Genomic DNA, 10,291 nt, shown 5'->3' with positions numbered 1-10,291 from the left:
AGGTTTTCACGTGCAGCTTGTACAGCAGACCAGATGGTTCCATAAGGGAGAGTTTATTAAGAGCATGGAGAGAGAGCAAGAGGATAGAGGTAGAGGAGTAGAGGCTGGCAATGACAACTTGAAGAAAGGGGGAAGGGAAGGGGAGAGGAGAGAGGGACCAAAGAACCTGCAGGCAGAGGGATCAAGGGAGCAAGAGTGCAAGAGAGAGAGGAGGGGCCAAGAAGCCCCTTTTATAGTGGGTAGGCCTACCCAGGTGTTGCCAGGTAACTGTGGGAAGGAGCACACCTGGCTACTGCCAGGTGACTGTGGAGGTGGAGTTTAACAGTGATCTGATAGCATGCATGGGATTGTTTCAATCTTCTTGTATCTGTTGAGGCCTGTTGTGTGACCAATTATATCATCAATTTTGAAGAAAGTACCATGAGCTAGTGAGAAGAAACTATATTCTTTTGTTTTAGGATGAAGTATTCTATAGACGTCTGTTTAAATCCATTTGCTCATAACTTCTGAAAGTTTCACTGTGTCTCTGTTTATTTTCTCTTTCCTTGATCTATCTATAGATGGGAGTAGGGTGTTGAAGCCTCCCACTATTATTTTGTGTTGTGCACTGTGTGCTTTGAGATTTAGAAAATTGTTTTTTTTATGAATGTGGATTCCCTAGTGTTTGGTGCATTGCTGTTCATAATTGAGAATTCTTATTTGTAGATTTTTACTTTGATGAATACGAAGTGTCCATCTTTATATTTTTTGATAACTTGTGGTTGAAAGTTTATTTGATACTAGAGTGACTACTCTAGCTTGTTTCTTGGGACCATTTGCTTGGAAAATTTTTTTCTGCCCTTTACTATGAGGTAGTGTCTGTCTTTAACACTGAGTTGTGTTTACTGTATGCAGCAAAATGCTGGATCCTGTTTAGATATCCAGTCTGTTAGTCTATGTCTTTTTATTGTGGAATTTAGTTCATTGATGTTAATAGATATTCAAGAATAGTTATTATTACTTTCTGTTACTTTTACTGTTAGATGTGTAATTGGTTTATCTAGGGTGTAGTTTCCCTTTTTGTGAACTTTTTTTTCTAGCCTCTTTTGTAGTGCTGGATTACTAGAACAGTGTTTTAATAATTTGCTTTGTAATAGAATACCATGATTTCTCCATCTATAGTGATTGAAGGTTTTGCTGGGTATAGTATCTGGGGCTGACATCTGTGATCTCTCAGGGTATGCAAAAAAAAAAAAAAAACTTCTTTCTTTTAGAGTCTGTGTTGAGAAGTAAAGTGTAATTCTGAGAAGTCATCCTTTATATGTTACTTGATCTATTTAGCTTGCAGCTTTTAAAATGATTTCTTTGTTCTCTATATTTAATGTTTTGATTATAATGTGATGGAAGAATTTTTTCTGGTTCAATCTGTTTGGTATTCTGTATCTTTTGTGTTCATTCGTTGACATCTACTTCTTTAGGTTAGGGAAGTTTTCTTCAATAATTTTGTTGATGATATTTTCTCATCCTGAAAATGGTAATAAAGGAAACAGAAATGTAGTAAATCATGTAGATTATAAACGTAGGAAAAATAACATGATCCAGAAATGCTGTCATCATCAACAGAATACAAGAGATTGAAGACAGAATCTAAGGTTTATAACTTATTTCCCATGAAAACACTGTCTCATGATATTCAATGAGATCTTTCCAGGTCTCATGAGAATAATACAGCACTTGGGGATAAAAATACAGCCTAATACCTGCACTGGAGGCCAAGATGAAAAAGACTTCCACAGCCACCATAGCAATCCCCTTACTACTATGGTAGACAGGGAGAAATGCAATCCATACACTACAGGACACCAACATACTGAATGTCAGGAACATGGCTTCATTGAAAGTGTCTGGCAGGTTCCTGGCCAAGAAAGCTACTATGAAGCTCCCTATGGATATAGACTCAAGATACCCTAGGATGCAGTAGAAAGCTGTGGCTGAGCCCTCATTGCATAAAATGATAATCTGACCATGTTCAGAATGTACATCTTCATCTACAAAAGGAGGAGAAGTTACCAGCCAGATTTCCCACAAAATAATTTGTATAAGTGTAAAGACAGGAATGATAAATTTGGGTGCCGCTGATCTAAGAAATCCCCTCATCCTTCTTCCAGGAGTTGTGCTCATGAAGGCCAGGATTACTGTAATGGTTTTGGCCAAGATAGTAGATACAGCCACTGTAAAAACAACTCCAAATGTGGTTACCAATAGTACTTTGGGTAGGAATGAGGCCTCATGGTCTGTCTCCTACCCACTTTAATATATCTGATAGTGTCATCTGAATTCAGTTCACATTTAGGTGGTCATGGTGATGAGCCTTTATTGGTGGAGTTCCCTATATTACTAGAAATGTTATATTACAGCAAAGTTCCTGCTCCCCTGGCACTTTCAATTCTCTTCTACCTCTTCCATAATTTTCCTTAAGTCTAAGGTTTTAAAATGTTTTGTAGATATATCTACAACTGGGACTGGGATCCACCACTCTGCAGTTTGATTGATTGTGGGTTTTTTGTAATTGACTCCATTCATTGTCAAGAGAATTTTACATGATGAGAGTGGTGAGACTATTCTTATCTCTATGTATTACTACATATATTTATAGGTTGATTTTGGAAATTTTTAGGTTGGTTTATTAAATTAGTGGTTGTAAATTGTCATATAGTATGCATGGTTTTATTATTATTATTGTTGATTAGTGAGGTAAATTTCAAATATCAGGCGTATTGTCTGTAATGTTGAACAGATCTTATGTCTATTTGGACACAGATATGTGTTCTGTTGCTGCATCCTTATGGGGTATAATACCATGATAGTAAATGATGTGGTTCATACGTATATTTGGCTTAGGACTGTTGGCTGTCTCGCTCTCTTGGAATTTTTCATGATGCCATCTGGTACCATCAGATATGGTTCTTGGGGAGGGTACACTTGTGTTAGTTGAAGCTCAGGTGTATTGGGCCCTGTTTCTGAAGTACATAGTACTTCAGTAGGGATTTGCTTTCAAACTCTTGGGGAAACAAGGGAAATCAGCAATAACCAGTGTACATTTTGATAGTCCTTTGAACATCACTGATGAACAACTCCAATATGTTTCTCACATCTACTTCTGGGATTTTTATCAGGTGATTTTTTTACTCTAGAATGGATCATGGTCATACCAGATTAGAAAAGTTCATTAAAACTATATGTGCACCCTTCATCAGGGGAAAGCACAGCAATTAGTTATCTAATGCCAAATAGTTAGCCCTGAAAACGTATATGCAAGTAGCATTATATGGACTGAGAATGTTATAATTTGTAATTTGTTTTATAAAGATATACATATATTCAACCATTGAATAATTAAGGAGAAATGGAGGCCATGAACGAGAAGGAGAAGATCCAGGTATATAGGTTAGGTTTGGGGTAAGAAAATTGAGAAGAAAAATGTAATTGTAGTTAAATCTTAAAAAAATATTTTAAAAATTCCGTATTTCAACTTTTTTAAAGTTTCATTATTTTTAAATGTTATATGAATTGTTATTTTGTCTGTATTTAGGTCTTTGTATGCCACATATTCTTAGGTTCCAAAAAATATAATATATTGAATTGGGATTGGGATACAGCCATGCATGTATGTATGTATGTATGTATGTATATGTATGTACATATATGTATATGTAATCATATTCATATTTACATATACATATATATTTATACATATACATCATATATATATACACATATAAATACACAGACATCTATCATCTATCTATCTATTTATCATCTTTCTATCTTGGTCTTTTTTTTAATCTCCAAAACAATTATATGCATTTTGATTATCTCTAACCTTACTCCTTCCCTTCCAACTCCTTCCCTGTTTATCCTTAAAACTTTGGTTTTCTAATTTTATGTTCTGTTGTGAAAGTTATCTAAGTCTACTTAATGCTGTCTGAATGTACCTTGATGTACCATCATCCACTGGATCATTGCTAGCCCCTCAGAAATCAGATGTTCAAGAAAAATTGACTCAGGCTTCACTGCCAATTCCTGCTCACTTAGGGATGTGTCTTCATGATCCAACAACTCAATCATTCAAGGAGTTTTCCTGGCTTGACCTTGCTGTGAACTGTGCAAACAGTTCCAGCTGCTTTGTGAACATGTATATCTCAGTAGTATCAAAGTAGTATTGTGTGAAAATATTGTTTTCTGAATCCTTCCTCTAACCCTGGCTTCTATAATCTATTTGATGAATCTTCAGTGATATTCTATGAGATATGGAGTTAGGGATTACATTGCAGGTATCTCCACAATACCTGTTTGCTGACCTATAATTGTTTTCTGTGTTAACTGCCATCTACTGAAAAAGAATCAGTTGTGATGAGTTTTTGTGCTTCTCTAATTATGTGTATATGTGTACCATTATGAAGAAATATATTACTATGCCCATTTAAGAAAATTATAGTACAGTGTTTTCTCTAGACCTGTAACCTAATCAGCTACCTACTTTATCCAAGATAAATGTACCAGGTATAAATTCACCATTTCTTATGGGCTTTTAATGAAAGAAGAAGCTGGTTGGCCACTCCCCAAGGTATTGTATGTCAGTAAATTTAACTTCTCAGGCCAGTCATCATTTTAGCACAAAGGGTTCAAAGATAGTTAAGTGGTACTTGACACTATTTCTTGGCATAAATATCCTCACTCCAAATAGTAACCTACAGAAGACCAACATAAGGATACCATCAAAATGTTAGGTAAATGGTCAGTGAGATTTACTGAGGAAACTCACAGGAATGATTATTTATGGGAGAAATAGGAAAAAATAATAATTATGGTAGGCTGAATGAGAATGACCCCAATAGGTTTGTATATCAGAATCCTTAGGTTGTGTTGTGAAAAATATTTAGGTTTAGGAGATTTCACATTGATGGCCGAGGTGTGCTACTCTGGTGGTCTCTGAATATTTATAAGGCCATACTATACCATATTCTCACAATCTCTCTATCTCTATTCTATCCCCTCATACCCAGTGGATCACATATAAACTCTCAGCTATGCCTCTAGCAATGAGTCAGCTAGTGTTTTGTCTGGCTCCCAAACATGTTGGTCAAAGCACTAATGTATGCTAAAAACATGATGCCAAAATTAAATGATTCATAAGTTGCCTTGTAAATGAAGTTTTCATAGCACTGAAAAAGTGTCTAAGATATATTTCATGGAACCCCATCATTACAAGCACACCCAAAGAGATGTGATGACTCACAAAAGTAAAGAACGCGAGGTTTATATCACGAATTCCAGGTGCTTCACAGATTTCATAACATTTCAGTCATCTTGGATAATCACATTTTTGTGCAGCTTCTTTTGTCTTTTAGTTTTTCTCCATATTCCTTTTTGCCTATATTTACTTATAGATGGAGATTTCTAATGCATTTGGTTAGTTTCAGGAAATTCCTGAAGCCTTTTACTTTACATATTGAACTTAAGAAACTTTTGGTGGGATGGGATTTTTTTTACTGCCTTTAAATCATCCTATGTCTTCATGCTCTTTATCATGGAAGAAACTGATACACAATGCTAAAACAGATGATAATTTTTCCTCCAGTATTGTCTATAGACAACTTCCTGTGTCATCTTGTCAGTAGGTAAAGAGCTTCAAAATCAGTCTTTGCTTGCCTTCTCTGTGTTTCATATCTTAGGTTTATAGTCACTACCTCAAGTTCAGGAAAATAACTGAAATCTATAGAATTCACTTGTAATATTTGAGGTTGTATAAGGGATTCCACTGACCAAACTGTTGAAACAAAAAAAATCCCGTACCTGCAGTTCACTTTTTATTTGACAGCCTATGATGAGTCAGTAGGGTATTGTTTCCCCACACAGGGTTATTACACTGAAACTCTCTCTATGTCTGTTAACTACAGTTCATGAGCTTCTTACTAGAATATTTCTTCAGAACTTTGTGAAAGGCTTATTGTATTGTATATAACTTCCTATGTTATACCTCTCTAATCTGCGCATCAATTCCTGAACCTGTAAAGTACTGCTTGCTCCATCACCTCAACTCTTACTTTCATGCCATTGGCATTCTGTCCCCTATTTCTCAAAAACTCCCTCCTAACTGGACCTCCCTAGTTTCATGACTTCTATCAATACTCTAAATTGAAATTATTTCTAAAGTTTCAATGCTTACATGTTTGTGTGTGTGTGTGTGTGCATGTATGTCTGTGTGTTTGTGCCTTTTTATATCTTCTATATCTTCTGTATTTGTATGTCTGTTTCTGTCTGTCTATCATCTATCTTTTTACCATTTATCTATCTATCATCTTTCATCTTTATATCTACATACATAAAAAAGTATCTGTGGCATTTTTATTACATTATCTGTATAACCTCATCCAGAGAATGCGTATTTCTATATGATTAACTGCGAATTTTTAATTTTTTCTTAACCATATAATTCTTTTTTGAATATATGTATGAAATCATATTATCTATTTATCAATTGATGGATATATAGAATGTTTTCTTTGCTGGACTATTCTGAGTAAAATGGCAATCAAAATGTATAACCAAGTGTACTTGCTCTAGGGGGTGGATTCTGTGGATTGGATTGCTTTTGGAGGGATATCTATGCTTACTGTTGTTTGATAAATTGACATAAACCTACAAGTATCTGGAAAGAAGGAATATTAATGGAGAAAATGACAAGTCTGTGGAGCATATTTTTAAATAATGTTTGATAAGTTAGGGGCAATTCAGTGTGAATAGTGCTATAACTTACCAGTTGATATTATGCTGTTTAAAAAAGAATACCAGCAAAGCAAGCATGTAAGTAGCATTGTTCCATGACTTTTGTCATGAGTTTCTGCCTCCAATTTTCTGCTTCCAATTCCTGCTTAGATTCCCTTAATGACAAAGTTTATCCTCATGGCAATAACATCAAACAAACACTTTCTTCCCTTAGTTGAAATTTTGATATTTTTTCAAAGCAATAAAACCCCCACCTTAGACATTATTAATTTATAAAATGATGAAGGGAGTTATTTTGTTCTTTTTGTGTTTTTCAAATTCATTTTTCACTGTATAAAAAGTTTCATTGTACTAGAGCTTCTGCTCCAAGGTATGATATTTAAGTTTTTGCTGTTGTTTATTGTTATAGTATTATTTGTCCGATTTTGCCTGTTTTTTTTTGTTGTTGTTGGTGGTGGTGGTGGTGGTGATTTTTGTGGTGTATAAGAAGATACCTTTTATAATTAATTTATTTTGTCTTGTTACCTTATTGAATGCATTTATCAGTTACAGGAGATTTATTGTGGGGTTTTTAGGTCTTTTTCTGGACAGAATTTTCTCATTCGTAAGTAAAGGTAATTCAACTTCCCCCTTTTCCATCTTCATCTCCCATTATCTACTTCACTGCATAGAGTAGAACCTTTCTCTTATCCCTTAGTTAGTGCAAATAATTTGAGTCTCCATTTTTGAGTGTGATGTCAGATGTGATCTTATATGTTGCCTCAATTTTCTTGAGATATGTCATCTATATGGTTAATTTCTTCCAAAATTTTATCATAAAGAAGTTTTAAATTTTTCAAAACTTTGTTTGTATCTAATTATATGAAAATACAGTTTCAGTTCTTGAAACTATTTATGTGGTATATTACATATAACAATTTATGTATGTTGCAGCATCTCACATCTCAAGAACAAAGTCAATATTATCATGTTGGTTAGTGATCTTTTTTTTAAAATCTACTGAATTAATCTTGTAAGGGATTCATTGAGAATTATTGCTCCTATATTTAAAAGGCATATTAACCTAACCTTTGATAAAGGTCCTGGCAGACCTGTACAAAATGTTACCTGCATTGTATACAGTGTATGACTCCTATTCCTGATCATTTGTTGTAGCTAAACAGTGAAGACAATTCAGAATTAACACAAATAAGTTCAGCAGTCTCTACATGTAAAACATCACTTTCTGCATATTAACAGTCAGTTACTATATTAAGAGAAACTTGAAAGTCAGATAAACCTAGAAGCATTGTACATAATTTGGAGTTTTGAACCAATTTGTATGGTCTCTCAGCCACCTTACTTATGTCTTCTGATTTATATCCCATTTTTTGATTTATTAAAAGCTATCAACAAGATTAACAAGATAGGTGATATATATGTCTGTACAGAAACAGCTCTTGAACTAGCTTGGAGTTAAATGTCTATATTCAGCCAATAACTCTTTTGGATACAAAATTCTCATGACATGATATTACATACCATCCTTTAACATGGCAGGAGTGGAAATGTATATTGAAGTTTGATTATGTGATCAAACTAATCTTTAACGTGAAGCTGCTGTCTTCCTTTATTGATCTTCTTTAACTGACCCATGCACCCTTCATGTTCCATACGAATATCATTACAGAGCTATGTGTTGCTTGTAAGTTTTGTACATTGCAGGATGGTAGAGAAGTAAGACAGCCCTGAAAAGATGCATTTTCTGAGATGCTGAGATTCTAAGACTTACCATTCTAGCTCCTTGGTAGATTCTACCTAAATTACACAGAAGTTGTTTCTTCCAAAGATTTGCTTCCAGGATATTTCCAGAACACCTAGCTCACCCATCAAGTCTTTCAGACTGTTACAGTCAAGACTTCAGCTAAACCATGGACTTTCTCAGCACATAGAGACAAAACAGCAAATGATGTCACCTAGCATTTTTTTTTGAACAAAGCCTATTTTCCTATTTCTCTCTTGAACCTCAGAAGGGAATTCTTGACTCCAGTACAGCTAGAAGCAAGCAAAAGAAGATCATCATCCCAGTTCCTTAGGTTGGAATGAATGGTTCTGGTTATTTTTTAAATTATAGATATGTTGTCATTTAAGGGTTTATTTGCAAATGTAGTAGCTTTAGACAGGAAGGAAACTAGAAAGCTCAGCCTCAAGGATTTCTACCTTTCCTGTTGTCTTCTATTTCCTTCTTTCTAGAAGATATATAGAGGTGGAAAAGAAAATAAGGGATAAAGAAATATTATAGAAATTAAAAAGATAAATAGGGAAAAGATATTAAATCTACTCTTAAATTACTGTTTAGCCATAATCTTACATTAATTGAATCTTTACATTTGATGCAAAAATGATGCTATAATTTGATTTTTTTTCTTTTTACTTGGGAATACCAAAGGGCATTTTATTTATTGTTATTCAAGTTTGTGGGATATATGGTAAGCAATGCTCTACAATAAGAAATTAAGAGTGAGTCCGAAAACAATGGGTCAGCAGGTAAAAGCATGTGCCATAGAAACTTATACTTTCTCACACTGACACTGAATTTATAGGTTATTATAGGTTAAAGGCATTCATTCATAAAAAATTTTGAATATTGGTACAAAATTTAAAATAAATATTGTCACTTTTTTTAGGTATAGTGCCTATTTAAATTATTCAAATCTTTGACCCAGGGCTTTTAATGGCTGTTATTACATGCTGTTTAAGATGATTAAATAATGTAAGTTAATAACCAGATTGGAAGACTCACTAAAAGTCATCTTTGGATCATGCCCCACACCTTGCCCCCTTCTACTACTGTACCTTCTCCCCTCACCTTGTCCCCAGTCTGTGGTGGTTACTGAGACAGCTGCTCGAAGTGTTCCTTCAGATCGGGAAGTGCCAAGTGTTCCTTCAGATCGGGAAGCATATAACCCACCTGAGCCTTGCCTTGTGAGATGGTTAAATCTAAATTCCAAGAGTGCGATCGTGAGGCTGGCCACCACCATCATAGCTTCAGCGTTGACTTGGTCCACACCTACAACCATCTGGAAAGAGGGGCCTCGATCTCTAGCCTCTATCAATTTGGCCTATGGTAAGACTACAAGGCTTTTTCTTAGTTGCTAACCGATGTAGGAATTCCCACCCCAGGTGTTGCACCTCCTGGCAGCACCCCAGGTGAAAAGATCAAGACAAGGGTCCTTGTCCTTTGGTGGTTTTCCTACCTTGCTGGACAGGTGATTTGTCTGTGGTTGCTGATTCCATCGCTGACTTACTCCACCCCAGGAACTTTCCTGGATTTTAGTCTCACACTGGGACTACCGAGGTACCCAGCCTCAATGACCCAGGCATTACTGGGTTGTCAGCCTCCCAGGTGAGAGACAGCCACTTTGGGATGACTCTGGCTGCAAAGGCTCTGTTGTCAAGGACCAGCCACTCCCAGATCTCAGCCTCTCAGGCGTGACTCAGCTGGCGATGATATTTTAAGAAAGTACCTTTCATTGAACCTAGA

At 35.4% G+C, this 10,291-nt stretch overlaps 1 pseudogene; it reads right to left on the bottom strand.

The window, feature by feature from the left end:
• Positions 1 to 1,640: 1,640 nt before the first annotated feature.
• Positions 1,641 to 9,827, bottom strand: LOC114616150 (annotated as a pseudogene).
• Between the last annotated feature and the right edge of the window lie 464 nt (positions 9,828 to 10,291).

Source organism: Grammomys surdaster, unplaced genomic scaffold, assembly GCF_004785775.1.
Source record: "Grammomys surdaster isolate TR1022 unplaced genomic scaffold, NIH_TR_1.0 307497, whole genome shotgun sequence".
In the NCBI taxonomy this organism is placed as follows: Eukaryota; Metazoa; Chordata; class Mammalia; order Rodentia; family Muridae; genus Grammomys; species Grammomys surdaster.
This window is presented reverse-complemented; position numbering and strand designations above follow the sequence as displayed.